At 37.3% G+C, this 17,854-nt stretch overlaps 1 protein-coding gene across 6 annotated transcripts in view; it reads right to left on the reverse strand.

The window, feature by feature from the left end:
• DPH6 (diphthamine biosynthesis 6) overlaps positions 1 to 17,854 on the reverse strand; it is a 232,895-nt gene that overhangs the window by 32,179 nt on the left and 182,862 nt on the right. The gene's annotated exons all lie outside the window — the stretch shown is intronic.

The raw sequence follows: 17,854 nt of genomic DNA on the forward strand, positions 1-17,854 counted from the left end.
CTAGAGCTACATAGATCTATGTTCATATCTTGATTCCCAACACTTACTGGGCATAGAACTGGCAGCAAATTACTTAACCTCTCTGATTTCCATTTTCCTAGGTAATAACTACCCTTACAGGAGTGTGGTGAGCATTAAAACTGATGATACATACAAAGATCTTTTTTGTATTAAAACTAATGATACATACAAGTATTTTACTTGGGAGCCTTTTTGTTTCAAATTCAACATGAATAAAACAAAGTCCTTGATTTTTCCTCAAAACCTCTACTTGCTCAATTCCCTATTTCTGCAATAGTTCAAGTAAGCTTGAAATATTGGGATAAAACTTAACTCCTTCCTTTCCTTGCCACATAGCCTACATTAGAAATTTTTTCATTAATTCATTTACTGAATCAACAAATATTCACTCAGTACTTACTAAGCCAGATCCTATTCTATACTCTAGGGCTGTGGCAGTGAATGAAGACATATGAATCTCTTGTCTTCCTGCTTTGTTTTCACCTCTCCCAATCTATAATACTACATGCTATCACCATACTAACAGTCCTTAACAATATATGACCATGGCATTCATATGCTCAGAATTTTTGCACTTAGCATAGAGTATAACAGTTAGTAAGCACTTAAGAAATGCACAGCTTAACACTGAGAGTAGGCAAAGCACATATTGTAGTGAGGTGCAATGAAAGCAGCATTGCACAATTGGTTAAAGCACTAGCTTTAGAGACAGACAGTCCTTGGTTCAAATTCTGACTCTGTTGTTTTCTAGATGAGCAATTTTAGGTCAGCAAAACTCTGAGCCTCAGACTGCTGATCTATAAGATGGAGATGACACCAGTGCCTACCTCACAGGAGAGCTGATATCAAGAATAAAACCATATTAAAGGAGAGCCCAATGTACTGTCCAGCACATTATCTATATCCAATATAATATCTACTAAAATTTGTTTTGCTTTTCTAGGGGGAAGATCTAGATTAATCTGCAAAGGTTATGAAGCTTAAAATTATAAACTAGAACTTAAAGTTGTGTCCTCTTTCTACAATATGCTGATGAATAACAAACTTTAGTCCTTTGGTTCAAATGTAGTAATTTAAAACTCAGTATGTTTAAGACCAAGTTCTTTCTCAACCCTGTTCTCCTCCACAAAAATAAATACTTTAAATCTTCCCAAATCATTATGTGTGAACTAATCTTTGAATCTTCCTTTGTCACCTCTGGCAATTTGATGCCATTTTTTATTTAATCTTTCACCAAAATCTTTCTTTCAGTTTTGTTTTGTTTCTCCACTTCTACTGTCAGCTGTTTCATACTCCAAACTCTCATATGTTTCCTCTAACAGCATCATAGACTCATTTTCTTTTCCAATTTCTTCTACTCTGAAATCCATGAATACTGCTGCCATGGATTCATGCCAGGTCAAATCTTTAAAGTACACCTTCTAGTCTGCTGCCAGATTAAATTTCCTGAGATATCTTTTAATAATATAAATCCATGCTGATGAGCCTTCTGTATCTTGTGCATTTCTTGCCCATTGCCCATATTCCCTGGCCCATCTCTCACAGCCCTTTATGATTGGATGTTAAATTCCCACTTTATCTGTTTCTTATTAACCCGCCAACACCAGTTCTGTTTTGTGTAAACCAAGTACATCATTGTCCCTACATGTCTTCTTGCCAAGGAATCTTCAGTCATATTGATAAACTTTGTTGACACTGCCCAGGGAAATTTTACTTATCTTTCAACCATTTTAGATGCTAACCCTTTCATGATACTATCCTCAGCTACTCTCTTTCATGTGGCCATCTTCCATCTTTTAGCTCCCAAATACACTTATAGTAAATACCAATTTGGCTTGGTATCTGATTCAAGTTATTAGGGTTCCCCCCTCACTTGTTAGACTCTACATTCCATGAAAAATGCCAAATCTCTGACTTATTTTGTACCTCTGATAGCAGTTAGCATAGAAGTTGGCACATAAGAAATCCTTAATAAATACTGATCATTCAATTCTATTAGTACCATATGACACCACCAATTAAGAGTTCATTTATAATACATACTCAGAGAAATGTGAGGGACATATTCAAGGTCATGTATTGGAACAGCCACGAACTATGGGGGACCATCACTTCTTTTCTTTAAGTACAATGATCAATGGACACTCCTGAGAGGTTATATCTTTAAAGAACAACTTTAAGAATCCTACTACCTTCCTCTAAAGCCTTCAGTTACTCCTCACTGTTTAGACAATGAAATCCTCACTTCAGTATTTAAAATCTCTCACTATATGGCTTCAATCTTCTTTTTCAGCTTCCTCTCCAAGTACTCAAAAATATCCTCCAAGAAATCCAGCTAGTTAATTTGTTTCTGAAGTTACTCAGAATTCTCTCAGCAATATGTAATTCTTTTCTTTGCAATTCTATGGCACATGTTTTTTACTTTCTTAAAAGAGTACATTTTAATACACCTTGCAATTTATATTTATAATAGTTAGTGGACATCTCAACCATAAAGTTTCACATATCCTTCCAATTCAGCTATGTTCAGAATTCAAAATCTCTGCTTCCTCTTGACTTTCAAGGTCAGTTAAAGGTGTTCTTTTCCACGAAGTCAGCACTGCAGAGTACAAGGATTAAAGTTATGTCTCTCTCAGCCACAACATCAAATCAACTTTGGTGAAATTATCTCTCTTTTGCTTTTTTGTTTAAGTGATAGGTAGCGAGGATTGCAAATGGTTCTTCTGTTAAATCTATAAGGAAGACAAGTTAACTCATATAGAACAGAGCTTGAAAGAGCTTCAAGCTTGAAATCTGCATGATGTATTAACCTGGTTTAGTTCTTATAGTAACCAGCAGAGTGCTATAGTCTTTAAACAGTCACTATAACTGCTAACCTTTTATTGAAGGCTAGAAGTCAGATTTCCCAATTCTAGGTGAACATTCCTGGAAAAAGCAACCGAATCCATATACTTATAATTTTTTGTATGATTTCAATCTTCCATCCAGCAGATAACTTTCACTTAGATGATCTTAAGAAATCTCTTGACTAAAGAGTAACTACTGCTGGTAAAGATGAATTGAATCCACACATCTACTGTCACTACCTTCTAAAACCTTATTGGAAGGTTTTAGACATAGAAAGGCATAAACTCTCAGAGATAGAGAAAAAAAAGGGAGGAAGGACAGAATCAGCTAACTTAACAGAAACAAGAACACTGAGTCAGAAGCTAACAGTGGAGAATGTGGAGAACTAACCCAAATTACACAGCAGAATAACTCCTTCCTCTAAAACAGCAGGGTAAGATATTGGCAGTACCAGGTAAATTAAATAAAAGGAAAAAAGAACAGGGAAAAAAGGTACTCTTAACAGAAACCTAGGTTGTATCAGATAACTCTTGTGAATGAGGTGAGAAGCAAATAATTGTATGAAAATTTATGGAGGGTGGAGCCAACATGGCGGCGTGAGTAGGACAGTGGGAATCTCCTCCCAAAAACATATATACTTTTGAAAATACAACAAACACAATTAGCCCTAAAAGAGAGACCAGAAGACGCAGGACAGTGGCCAGACTGCAGCTACACCAGCGAGAACCCAGCGACTGGTGAAAGGGGTAAGATACAAGCCCCGGCCTGGCGGGACCCGAGAGCCCCTCCCCCCAGCTCCCGGTGGGAGAAGAGCAGGCAGAGCGGGAGGGAGACGGAGCCCAGGACTGCTGAACACCCAGCCCCAGCCATCCGGGCCAGAGCGCAGACACAGTACATGCCCAGGGGGCCCTGGATACTGGGGGAACAGGGAGTAAGACCTCTGAGCGGGTGCCGAAGCTGATGCCCCTGTGACAAAGAAAAGCGGGGGGTTTTTGAAAGTCTTAAAGGGACAGGGACTTAACAGCTTGACGGAAACAACCCAGGTCACAGTACAGCAGCTGGAAATCACAGGGAAAACCGGGTGCACTAACCCCCTGGGCAACAGCTCTGAGACCCCTCACGGATGCAAACAGTCAAGCAGCACCCCCCATCCATTACCCCACCGGGTGCTGCGAAAGCAGAGAAGCAGCCTGAGACAAATTCCGCCCACAGAAAGGGAAATTTCTCCCTTCCGGCCAGGCAAGACACAAAGACCCAATCTACACGCAATTAACCAACACAAGCCACTAGGGGTCGCAGTTGTCCCAGTAAAGAAAGGCCAGTAGCAAGTGAAAAGTTTGGCCCTCCCAGCTGACAGTCAATAGCACCTGTCAACATGAAAAGGCAAAAAAATATGATCCAGACAAGACTAACCCAGATAGCCTCGGCATCTGCTACATCTTCCCCTGAGAAGGAATCTGGGGAGATAGATTTAGCCAGTCTTACTGAAAAAGAATTCAAAACAAAAGTCATAACCATGCTGATGGACTTGCAGAGAAATATGCAAGAACTAAGGAAGGAGAATTCAGAAACAAAACAAGCTCTGGAAGGACTTCAAAACAGAATGGACGAGATGCAAGAGACCATTAATGGACTAGAAAACAGAGAACAAGAATGCAGAGAAGCTGATGCAGAGAGAGATAAAAGGATCTCCAGGAATGAAAGAATTTTAAGAGAGCTGAGTGACCAATCTAAAAGGAACAATATAAGAATTATAGGTATTCCAGAAGAAGTAGAGAGAGAAAAGGGGATAGAAAATGTCTTTGAAGAAATAATTGCTGAAAATTTCCCCAAACTAGGGGAAGAAATGGCCTCTCAGATCACAGAGGTACACAGAACTCCCATGACAAGGGATCCAAGGAGGGTAACACCAAGACACATAATAATTAAAATGGCAAAGATCAAAGACAAGGACAAAGTATTACAGGCAGCCAGAGAGAAAAAAAAGGTTACCTACAAAGGAAAACTCATCAGGCTATCATCAGACTTCTCAACAGAAACCCTACAGGCCAGAAGAGAATGGCATGATATACTTAATGCAATGAAACAGAAGGGCCTTGAACCAAGACTACTGTATCCAGCACGAATATCATTTAAATATGAAGGAGGGATTAAACAATTCCCAGACAAGCAAAAGTTGAGGGAATTTGCCTCCCGCAAACCACCTCTACAGGGCATCCTACAGGGACTGCTCCAGATGGGACCACTCCTAAAAAGAGCACACAACAAAACACCCAACATATGAAGAAGGGAGGAGGAGGAATAAGAAGGGAGAGAAATAAAGAATCATCAGACTGTGTTTATAATACCTCAAAAAGCGAGTTAAGTTAGACAGTAAGATAGTAAAGAAGCTAACCCTAAACCTTTGGTAACCACAAACTTAAAGCCTGCAATGGCAATAAATTCATACCTTTCAATAATCACCCTAAATTTAAATGGACTGAATGCAACAATCAAAAGACACAGATTAATAGAATGGATAAAAAAGCAAGAACCATCCATATGCTGCTTACAAGAGACTCACCTCAAACCCAAAGACACGCACAGACTTAAAGTCAAGGGATGGAAAAAGATATTTCAAGCAAACAACAGAGAGAAGAAAGCAGGTGTTGCAATTCTGGTATCAGACAAAACAGACTTCAAAATAAAGAAAGTAACAAAAGACAAAGAAGGACATTACATAATGATAAAGGGCTCAGTCCATCAAGAGGATATAACCATTATAAATATATATGCACCCAATACAGGAGCACCAACATACCTGAAACAAATAATAATAGAACTAAAGGAGGAAATAGAATGCAATGCATTCATTCTAGGAGACTTCAACACACCACTCACTCCAAAGGACAGATCCACCAGACAGAAAATAAGTAAGGACACAGAGGCACTGAACAACACACTAGAACAGATGGACCTAATAGACATCTACAGAACTCTACATCCAAAAGCAACAGGATACACATTCTTCTCAAGTGCACATGGAACATTCTCCAGAATAGACCACATACTAGGACACAAAAAGAGCCTCAGTAAATTCCAAAAGATTGAAACCCTACCAACCAACTATTCAGACCACAAAGGCATTAAACTAGAAATAAACTGTTCAAAGAAAGCAAAAAGGCTCACAAACACATGGAGGCTAAACAACACGCTCCTAAATAATCAATGGATCAATGACCAAATCAAAATGGAGATCCAGCAATATATGGAAACAAATGACAACAACAACACTAAGCCCCAACTTCTGTGGGACACAGCAAAAGCAGTCTTAAGAGGAAAGTATATAGCAATCCAAGCATATTTAAAAAAGGAAGAGCAATCCCAAATGAACGGTCTAATGTCACAACTATCGAAATTGGAAAAAGCAGAACAAATGAGGCCTAAGGTCAGCAGAAGGAGGGACATAATAAAGATCAGAGAAGAAATAAATAAAATTGAGAAGAATAAAACAATAGCAAAAATCAATGAAAACAAGAGCTGGTTCTTCGAGAAAATAAACAAAATAGATAAGCTTCTAGCCAGACTTATTAAGAGGAAAAGAGAGTCAACACAAATCAACAGTATCAGAAACGAGAAAGGAAAAATTACGACGGACCCCGCAGAAATACAAAGAATTATTAGAGACTACTATGAAAACCTATATGCTAACAAGCTGGGAAACCTAGGAGAAATGGACAACTTCCTAGAAAAATACAACCTTCCAAGACTGACCCAAAAAGAAACAGAAAATCTAAACAGACCAATTACCAGCAACGAAATTGAAGCGGTAATCAAAAAACTACCAAAGAAAAAAACCCCCGGGCCAGATGGATTTACCTCGGAATTTTATCAGACATACAGGGAAGACATAATACTCATTCTCCTTAAAGTTTTCCAAGAAATAGAAGAGGAGGGGATACTCCCAAACTCATTCTATGAAGCTAACATCACCCTAATACCAAAACCAGGCAAAGACACCACCAAAAAAGAAAACTACAGACCAATATCCCTGATGAACGTACACGCAAAAATACTCAACAAAATTTTAGCAAACCGAATTCAAAAATACATCAAAACCATCGTACACCATGACCAAGTGGGATTCATCCCAGGGATGCAAGGATGGCACAACATTTGAAAGTCCATCAATATCATCCACCACATCAACAAAAAGAAAGACAAAAACCACACGATCATCTCCATAGACGCTGAAAAAGCATTTGATAAAAGTTCAACATCCATTCATGATAAAAACTCTCAGCAAAATGGGAATAGAGGGCAAGTACCTCAACATAATAAAGGCCATCTATGAAAAACCCACAGCCAACATTATATTGAATAGCGAGAAGCTGAAAGCATTTCCGCTGAGATCGGGAACTAGACAGGGATGCCCACTCTCCCCACTGTTATTTAATATAGTACTGGAGGTCCTAGCCACGGCAATCAGACAAAACAAAAAAACACAAGGAATCCAGATTGGGAAAGAAGAAATCAAACTGTCACTATTTGCAGATGACATGATACTGTACATAAAAAACCCTAAAGACTCCACCCCAGAACTACTAGAACTGATATCGGAATACAGCAAAGTTGCAGGATACAAAATCAACACAGAGAAATATGTGGCTTTCCTATATACCAACAATGAACCAACAGAAAGAGAAATCAGGAAAACAACTCCATTCACAATTGCATCAAAAAAAATAAAATACCTAGGAATAAACCTAACCAAAGAAGTGAAAGACTTATATTCTGAAAACTACAAGTCACTCTTAAAAGAAATTAAAGGGGACACTAACAGATGGAAACGCATCCCATGCTCATGGCTAGGAAGAATTAATATCGTCAAAATGGCCATCCTGCCCAAAGCAATATACAGATTTGATGCAATCCCTATGAAACTACCAGCAACATTCTTCAATGAACTGGAACAAATAATTAAAAAATTCATATGGAACCACCAAAGACCCCGAATAGCCAAAGCAATCCTGAGAAAGAAGAATAATGTAGGGGAGATCTCACTCCCCAACTTCAAGCTCTATTATAAAGCCATAGTAATCAAGACAATTTGGTACTGGCACAAGAACAGAGCCACAGACCAATGGAACAGATTAGACAATCCAGACATTAACCCAGACATATATGGTCAATTAATATTTGATAAAGGAGCCATGGACATACAATGGCGAAATGACAGTCTCTTCAACAGATGGTGCTGGCAAAACTGGACAGCTACATGTAGGAGAATGAAACTGGACCATTGTCTAACCCCATATACAAAAGTAAACTCAAAATGGATCAAAGACCTGAATGTAAGTCACGAAACCATTAAACTCTTGGAAGAAAACATAGGCACAAACCTCTTAGACATAAACATGAGTGACCTCTTCTTGAACATATCTCCCCGGGCAAGGAAAACAACAGCAAAAATGAACAAGTGGGACTATATTAAGCTGAAAAGCTTCTGTACAGCAAAAGACACCATCAATAGAACAAAAAGGAACTCTACAGTATGGGAGAATATATTTGAAAATGAGAGATCCGATAAAGGCTTGATGTCCAGAATATATAAAGAGCTCACACGCCTCAACAAACAAAAAACAAATAACCCAATTAAAAAATGGGCAAAGGAACTGAACAGACAGTTCTCCAAAAAAGAAATACAGATGGCCAACAGACACATGAAAAGATGCTCCACATCGCTAATTATCAGAGAAATGCAAATTAAAACTACAATGAGGTATCACCTCACACCAGTAAGGATGGCTGCCATCCAAAAGACAAACAACAACAAATGTTGGCGAGGCTGTGGAGAAAGGGGAACCCTCCTACACTGCTGGTGGGAATGTAAACTTGTTCAACCATTGTGGAAAGCAGTATGGAGGTACATCAAAATGCTCAAAACAGACATGCCATTTGACCCAGGAATTGCACTCCTAGGAATTTACCCTAAGAATGCAGCAATCAAGTATGAGAAAGATCAGTGCACCCCTATGTTTATCGCAGCACTATTTACAATAGCCAAGAATTGGAAGCAACCTAAATGTCCATCGATAGATGAATGGATAAAGAAGATGTACATATACACAATGGAATACTACTCAGCCATAAGAAAAGGGCAAATCCAACCATTTGCAGCAACATGGATGGAGCTGGATGGTATTATGCTCAGTGAAACAAGCCAAGCAGAGAAAGAGAAATACCAAATGATTTCACTCATCTGTGGAATATAAGAACAAAGGAAAAACTGAAGGAACAAAACAGCAACAGAATCACAGAACTCAAGAATGGACTAACAGGTACCAAAGGGAAAGGGACTGGGGAGGATGGGTGGGTAGGGAGGGATAAGGGGGGGCAGAAAAAGAGGGATATTAAGATTAGCATCCATAGCTGGGTGGGAGAAAGGGGAGGGCTGTACAACACAGAGAAGACAAGTAGTGATTCTACAACAGTTTGCTACGCTGATGGACAGTGACTGTAAAGGAGTATATAGGGGGGACCTGGTATAGGGAAGAGCCTAGTAAACAAAGTATTCGTCATGTAAGTGTAGATTAATGATTAAAAAAAAAAAAAAAGCAGTTCCTATGTGGTGACCTCTAATGAGATCTACACAATGATATAAAGGTCATATAAAAGTGTAGGCAAAGGGTCGGTTTGTGTTTATACAGAGGATCAAAGCCTAATTTGGTTACCCCGAAAATGAACTAAGATACGGTATGAAAAAGAACTTCCAACATCAGCACTCTCGTGAAGACTCATGACAGAAGATGATCAGCAAAAAAAAAAAACTCCAACAAAGATCCACGCACTGTCACAGGTGTAGATGCACTCATCCCACCAGTTCCTGGACTTGCCATGGGAATGATGAAGGAGATATCTAAGCTGGCCTGTGCATACAGTAAAACAAAAAATTGGACGGGATCTATACTGTTGGAACTCAACCAAGAATTAGGAGAAGTGCAAATTGTAGCACTCCAAAATCTTACAACCACAGACTATTTATCGTTAAAAGAACATATGGGATATGAACAGTCCCCAGGAATGGGTTGTTCTAGTTTATCTGAATTCTCTCAGACTGTTTAAGTTCAGTCAGACAATATCCACCATATCATAGATAAGTTTTCACAAATGTCTAAGGTGCCTAACTGGTTTTCTTGGTTTCACTGGAGATGGCTGGTAATTACAGGTATGCTTTGGTTAGGTAACTATATTCCTATTATGTTAATGTGTGTGCACAATTTAATTAGTCGTTTAAAACCTATCCATGCTGAAGTTACTCTACAAGAAGATATGTCAAAGAGATAATCAATCTTCCCAGGTTTTCTTCTGCCTGCTACTTCTATAGCTTTTCTTTTTCCTACCTAATCACAACCTTTAAATAGAACTCGTGCCACATGTCGAATTTACCGAGTATCATAATTCTTCCAAGTGGTAAAGACACCTCAAGACAAATGCTGGGCATAGAAGCCACAGGGCATAAATATGCAAAGAAGTAAAAAGCTAACCTTTTCAAACAATAAGGCTTCTCTCTCACTTACCAACTTAACATTTCCCTGTATGGCCCCGGAAGATGACTGGTTAGCCAGAGACGGGTAAGAGTCCTCAAGGGAGGAACAACCGAAGACAGGCACAGTCGCAGGGGGCCATCTGGTGAGAAAGTGGGGAGCAGCAGAGGTGAGGCTTAGAACCTCCCCCCTCATGTTCTGAGAGAAATCTTCTGCATACATGATTGTTTATTGCCCTCGTCTAGCTCGGATTAACACATAGTCTACAGGCACACACCTGATCATCTACATTTGCTCTCGTAAGAGCACAACACTAAACTCTGTTTTCTACCTTTATCTCGTATCTACCTACCACTTCAGCATTTTATTAAAAATAATAATAATAGAGAAATATGGTATCCACATATAAATCAAGTTTAAAAATCAAATGAATATTCATATTTGAACTGACTGTGTATAGTTCATAATGCATGAACAAAACTGAAAGCTTCTGTGATGACTGCTCTTGCACTGCTCACCATGTAACTTATTCACTATGTAAGAATTTGTACTCCATGTAAGAATTTGTTCGTTATGCATCAGAAGATTGGAGACTGACGAAAATTAGGCTTGGGGTGGATTAATGATTGTGCATTGAGTATTGACCCCCCTATACAGAAATTTATTGTGGTTAACAACTATTTGATCAGTAAATATGAGAGATGCCCTCACAAAATATATATATATATATATATATAAACACACTTCCAATTGTAAAATAAATAAGTAACCGGGATGTAATGTATAGCATAAGGAATATAGTCAAAATATTGTAACAACTTGGTATGGTGATAGCTGGTACCTAGAATTATCATGTATATAAATGTTGAATCACTGTGTTGTACACCTGAAACTAATGTAATGTAATACTGTTGTCAATTACCCTTCAATAAAAAAAAAAAAAAAAAACATAGTTTAAACCTCAAAAAAACAAAACAAAACAAAACAAAACAAAACAAAAAAAAGAAAATTTATGAAGCACTCACTTTTTAGAGAGCTCATTTACACACAGATAATCTATGCAGAAGCCAGAGAAAAAAAACATTCAAATTGCTTTGCATGATTTTCTGTAAGTATCTGAAAAATGAATTCTTGTTCAAAATGTACAATTACCCATTAATATTAATCCTTCCCTTTTAGAGCAATTTTTACCATCTTGAGTAGCTACTTGCCAAAAGTAGCAAAAATAACCATAGTTGGTCCTATAGTAAAATCTCTTTAAACATTGCTTGTGTTTTTTCACTCTCCTCCACTCCTGAAACTCCAATTACATGTATGATAAACACCTCTCCCTTACATATTTTATATTCTTTTCTCTATTTTCCAATCTGTTTTCTCTGTGCTTTAGTCGTGGTATTTTATATTACCCTATCTTCCAGTTCTTTAATTGTCTACAACTGTATCAAATCTACTGGTAAACCCACATGTTGTGTTCTTAATTTCAGGTACTGTATTTTCAAATCCTGGAATTGTATTTGATTTTTTAATACGGATTCAAAATCTCTAGAACAGTTCATCTCACCCAATGCCATTAGACTTTAAAGTCTAAATCTGATCATTTGATTATGAGGATATCCTCTGAGACTATTTCCACTGTATAAAGTTTTTCTTTCAGTTTCAGTTATCTCATCAGGTGTCCTGTTAAGCTTGGCAGCTTTGATTGCCTGCTGAAAACTTTATGTGAAGTATTTTAGAGATAATCTGAGACTCTGAATCATGTTATTTTTCTCAAGAGAGAGGCAGTAAGAGTAAGATCAGATCACTTTAATTCAGTCTAGGATTGATATGATTCAAAGCTGAATAAAGTATTTGCAAGGGCTGGACTATTTCTGGTTTGCCTCTAACCTCTAAGATACAAGCCCATTCAGGAGTCCAGCTGAAAACCTGGAGGGCTAACCAGTGCCACTCCACTTCGGTTTGCCCAAAACTCCAACTTTTGTCTCCCTAACCTCATGAAGCTGCTTAAAGCCCTAGTCAGTTTTCCAGCTGGAGTTTTCTCCTCAACTTCTTGGCATCCCTGTGGCATTTCTGAATTAGAAAATGCCCTAAGGGGGAAAAGAGGCAATACTCAGGGCTTTGGTTCTCATTGAAATTCTAGCCCCTCTAATTATCTCAGTTTTTGTAAATGTCCAATACCTTCCAACATTATTTTTGTTGTAATTTCATACAACTTTTCTAGTTGTCTGCATTGGGAGGTTATCTAATGCAAGTTATTCCACCATAGCTGGAAATGGATGTCTTCAATATCTATTAAAATTAAACACATATGCCCTCTGATCCAGTATTTCCATTATAGGATTTTATCTTACAGATAAACTCATATATGTCCCAAAGTATATAAATGAAAAATTTTTTCTAGCATTATTTGTAATAGCAAAAGAAATTAAAGAAATTAGTAAAGAATAAAGAACATCAGTGAAAGAGCAGGTTTAATATATTATCCATATAATAGACCACATTGTGTGTGGAACAAATGACTTGGAATTTTTATATGTTAAAATGGAAGATAGAGAAGAATATACCTAGTGTGTGCCAATTTAGGCAAAAATGGATAAACATATGCATATAAATTTACATATGCAAAAAATGTTTTTGAAGAGATCAACAGAAGAGTGGTTCCTCTGGGAAAGGACAGAAAAATATGGGGTTTTGGGTCAGTGGAAGATATTTTGGTATTTTACAGTGTTTGGATTTATTTTTTATATATCAGATTCCTTAATTTTATAATAAACATTATTTCAGAGAAAAATAAAATACTGCATGAGAATTGCAACACACTAGAAGGTGAAGAAGAAATGGCAGTTCAAATAGGCTTATTCAAGCATGAAAACAGCACAGTATTGAACTCTGAGTTTAGGCTTTAAGGACACTGGATTTACTCGAGTGAAGGAGAGAGAAAGTGTGCAGAGAAGGGGAGTAGAACATGGAGGTATGAGGGAACATTTCATCTAGGGAAACCACTGACACCTCAAAATTGATTAAGGATAGGGTTGATATAGGAGACTGCCTATTTTACAAGCCTTGTTTTCCACAAGGACAGATTGTGCCATGTTAAACTGTTTAAATTTTATTTTAGGCAATGGGGAGAAATTCAAAAGTTGATAAGAGATGTGCAATATGATCAGATTTGTATTTCATACATATCATGAGGGCAGTACTGTGGACAGTGGATTGACAACAGGTAAGGCAGGAGGAAGACAGACTTGAGCTAGAATACTGCTGTAGTAACCAAGGGGAGACCCTAATGTGGTGACAATGAGGATTAAAAGGGACAGACAATAAGATATTGAGAAGTTGAAATTAAAAGGACTTGAGTTCTTATTCATGAGTATGGAGTATATGAAATCACTTATTAAATTCATTATTTTGGTTTGGACAAATGAGTAGACAGTGAGACCCTTTATTGTCAGGAAACATAAATATGGCATAGATACGTCAGGGAAGAAATGTTCAGGTCTGCACAGTCGAAGCTGAAGTGCTTGAGGACATTTAAGAGAGGAAGTGTCCATTTGGCAACTGAATACACATGCTGGGGGCATAAGAAAATGAGAGAACAGACTTAATTATTGTAAGAATAAAATTGGTAGTTGAAGTCACGGGGGTATTTCATATCACCATAGGACTAAGGCTATAGATAAAATCACAACAAATAAGGTGTGGAACATACATGGTAAGCCCCCAAAGGAAGCTAAGAAAGTACTCAGAAAGGTTTTAGGAGTGAGCAGTATTAGGAAAGCCAACGAATGACGCTTTTAAGAAGATGTACACTCTTTTAGAGAAATATATAAAGTCAGAGCCTGAAATATGTTGTTCACACTGAGACACTAGAAGATTATATACTCAATCACTGTGTTAGAATTAGTGCTTGCTTAAAAATCAGATTTCTGGTCCTTCTGAATTGAAATTTCTTGGGCTGGGAAAAGAGTACATGCATTTTTAACATGGCCCCCAGCAAACTGCACCCTCAGGTCTGAAAACAGCTATGGCAGATTGTAAACTCCTGAAGAACAAGGATATTGTTTAATTCATCGTGTATAGTTCGTGCTCACCACAGCATAACAGGTCCTCAATAAATATGAAATAATTTACAGATGAGAGGAACAAATGGATAGATAGACAAGTAAACAAAGAACTGAATGAAAGAACTAAATAACCAATGTCTGCCAAAATCTTGGAAGGTTATTAGAGATCACAGTCTAGTGTTTCTGGGGGGACAACAGACAATATACATGTAAGAAGATAAATAAGATCATCTGGAGAGATCTTTGTTAGCTTGGGTAGTCAGGAAAGCTTTTCTGAGGAGTTAGCATATGAGCTGTCACTTCAATTATGTCACTTCAACCATGTTGATAGTCTGAGGAAAAAACATTTTGGGTAGATGAAAGTACAAGGAGAAAAAGGGGGAATAAAGTGTGTTTAAGTAATAAAGAGGCTTTATGGTTATGGCTCAGTGAGTGAAATAGAGCCTGGTAGAAAACAAGCCTTCAAAGATTGACAGTATGTTGATTACATAGGCTCTCATTAGTTGTGATCTCTTAGGAGTGTGGCTATTATTCTGACTGTAATCAGAAAACATTTAAACTTTGAATGAAGTAGTGATATGATTTGATTTGTACTTAAAAAAAATCACTCTGGCATCTGTATAAATAATGGATCATAATAGGGCAATGGTTGATGAAGTATTTATTCTAAACAAGAGATGGTTATGATTTGGTGGTAGCAGCAGCAGGTGAGAAGTGGTGGGATTTAGAGTATGTTTTGGAGACAGAGCAGACAAGAGCATGCTAATGCACTCGACAGAAGAGGTAACTGGAAAGAGGAAGCTAAAGAATTTGGATTTCAGCCTGTAGGCAAAGGGGACTCACTTAAAATTTTGAAGTGAGCGAGTGACACAAAGTAGAATATATTAGAACAATTATCTTGATGCAGTAAGCAAAATGAATTCTTTGGAAAAAATAGAAGGTAAAGGCAAATTTGGAGGTGAATACTCTAGGCCTGAAATGACAGACACGCTAAGGTGATGACAAAAGGAATAGCAAAAAGTGATGTATATTAAGGCCACAATCAAGTCTGTAGAGATTTAATTTGTGGGGCCTCTGGTCACTGAAGCTGAGTAGAGAAATCTGGGCTAGAAAGAATTGGGAGTCAATGGAATAGAGCTAGTAATTAAAGCCATGTGAATGATTGAGATCATCCAGAAAAAGCCTGTAGAGTGAAAATGGAACCTAGGAAACGGCAGGAGACTGAGAGTGACCAGAACAAAAGGAGAAAAACTAGGGAAGTGTAGCATCATTAATGCCAATAAAAGCATTTCAAGGAGTGGTTATAACTATCAAATAAGGACCAAGAAGTACCAACTGTATTTAGTAAAATGGAGATTGTGGGTGATCTTGTCTAGAGCTGCATCCATTTAAAGGTGGAAGGAGAAAATTCCAGGTACTTTAGCCTCTGAGACATGAAGATATATCAACTATGAATACAGAAAACACTTCTGAAATTTTTGGTTTCGTAGAAAAGAAGAAAGAGAAGTAGCTAAGGAAGTAACTAGAGTGGAGGGAGGGAATCTTCAGGATGGGAGAGGCAGTGGCATGTTCCATACTGATGTGAAGGAGATAATAAAGAGAGAGCAGAGGAAGATACTGGAGGAGGTGGGCTGACTGCAAGGTCTCTAAGAAGGCAGTTGCAAAAGGATACCTGGGGCACAGGTAGGGTATCAGCCATAAACAGGAGGAGGGACACTTCTCCTAGATACTGGAAGCAAGGATAAGTGTGGGTACAGGTAATTTAGTAGGGGTGGTAAACAGAGAGAGAGGGATTTCCAGTGTGATGGCTTCTTTTTTTTCTGTGAAGAAAGAAATGAGTCATCCCCTCAAAGTGAGGGGAAAGGTGAAGGGATTTAAAATTTGAGGACAGTAGAGAAGGAATGAAATAGCCACTATGGAGAACAGGTAGAGAATTTTTGTGGAGAAATATAAGATTGCCATGCCAGGTAGAAGAACTTGCTGAAGTTGAATAAAATGATCTCTGTATATTTGTGTTGAAACATCCCATGATAATATCCAGGTTAATTCATAATTAACATCATGGCAATCCCAAAACCTTACTTACCTTTTTTACAAAGAATCTCTATATACTTGAAATCTGAACTCATAGTTTCAAATTTTAGAAGCAGCTTATGAAAAGCTTTTTTGCCAAAGCCCCAGTCTCTCATTTCTGAACCTCTTTTTCTTTCATCCCCATACATTAAATTTCATTATTTATCTACATTGTTTTTTTGTGGAAGTGAAATCTAATCTGACAATAGTGAATAGAGCTGAACATAGATAAAATGTTGGCATAGAACAAATTGCCATAAGAAGAGTCCTATCGAGGGGCAAGGGAAGCACCGTGTCAATTAGATTTAAATATGTGATACTAAATTATCTAGAAATCAAATATAATTTGTCACATTATATAATAATTTCATTTTTATTTTTATCTTTACTATTTGCCTGGCACATATTAGGTGATTAATAGTACTTAATGAAAGAAGGAACATTTCAGGGATTTCTAAGCATTTGATACATATTGATAAACCATAAAATAATCAAATATAAATCTGAAAGCAAATGTGAAACCTATAAAGTTAGTGAAGAGTGTAACTATCATAGTCCATATCAAAGCAACAGTATTAACAATGTCGAGATGAGGTTAATGAGTTAAGAGCATGGGAGGGGAAAGTGAAAACATATTAGAGGAGTTCAGTTATTTCATGGAAGTAGGATGATTTTCTTTCTTCCATCATAACTGTGGAATTGGAAAACTCTAAAATTATACTGTTTTAGTTAATTTAGCATTGCCATACTAATCACATTTGCCACAAAATTTTTATAAAATACAGATAATAGAAAAGATTGAAAATAAACCTTTCTTTAATGTTTAGAAAGTATTTAGGATGTGATAATGATAAGGGTTAAACAGTGGTAATTTGAAACTTGGGATAATTTCTTTACGATGCAAGCTAACTTCCTAATTAGTAGAAGAGAAGAGGTTAGATTAGATAATCTCTAAAGGAAATTTCTATGAAATTTGAGTTTGATCAGAAGCTCACATTTCTGATGAAAACCACCTGATCACAGACACTATCAGATACTTTAGGAGTGTGGTACTTTTTATAAAGCATACAATGTCCATTTTAATAAAAGTAAACTTGCTGATAGAACAATTTCCATTTAGGTGTAGCTTACTTTTTATTCAGGTGAACAAGATGATGAAAATTTTCATAATAAATTTTAGACATTGTCATATACATTGGAAGTTTAATTTTTTCATAAAGCTCTATCATGAATGTATCTGAGTTTTCCTAAAATAAACCTTATAATCATGCTATCATGGCACAATTTTTTTCTTCCTTTAGATGCCTATATTTTGAGAAATAGTAT

This window comes from Manis pentadactyla, chromosome 11, assembly GCF_030020395.1.
Source record: "Manis pentadactyla isolate mManPen7 chromosome 11, mManPen7.hap1, whole genome shotgun sequence".
Classification (NCBI taxonomy): Eukaryota; Metazoa; Chordata; class Mammalia; order Pholidota; family Manidae; genus Manis; species Manis pentadactyla.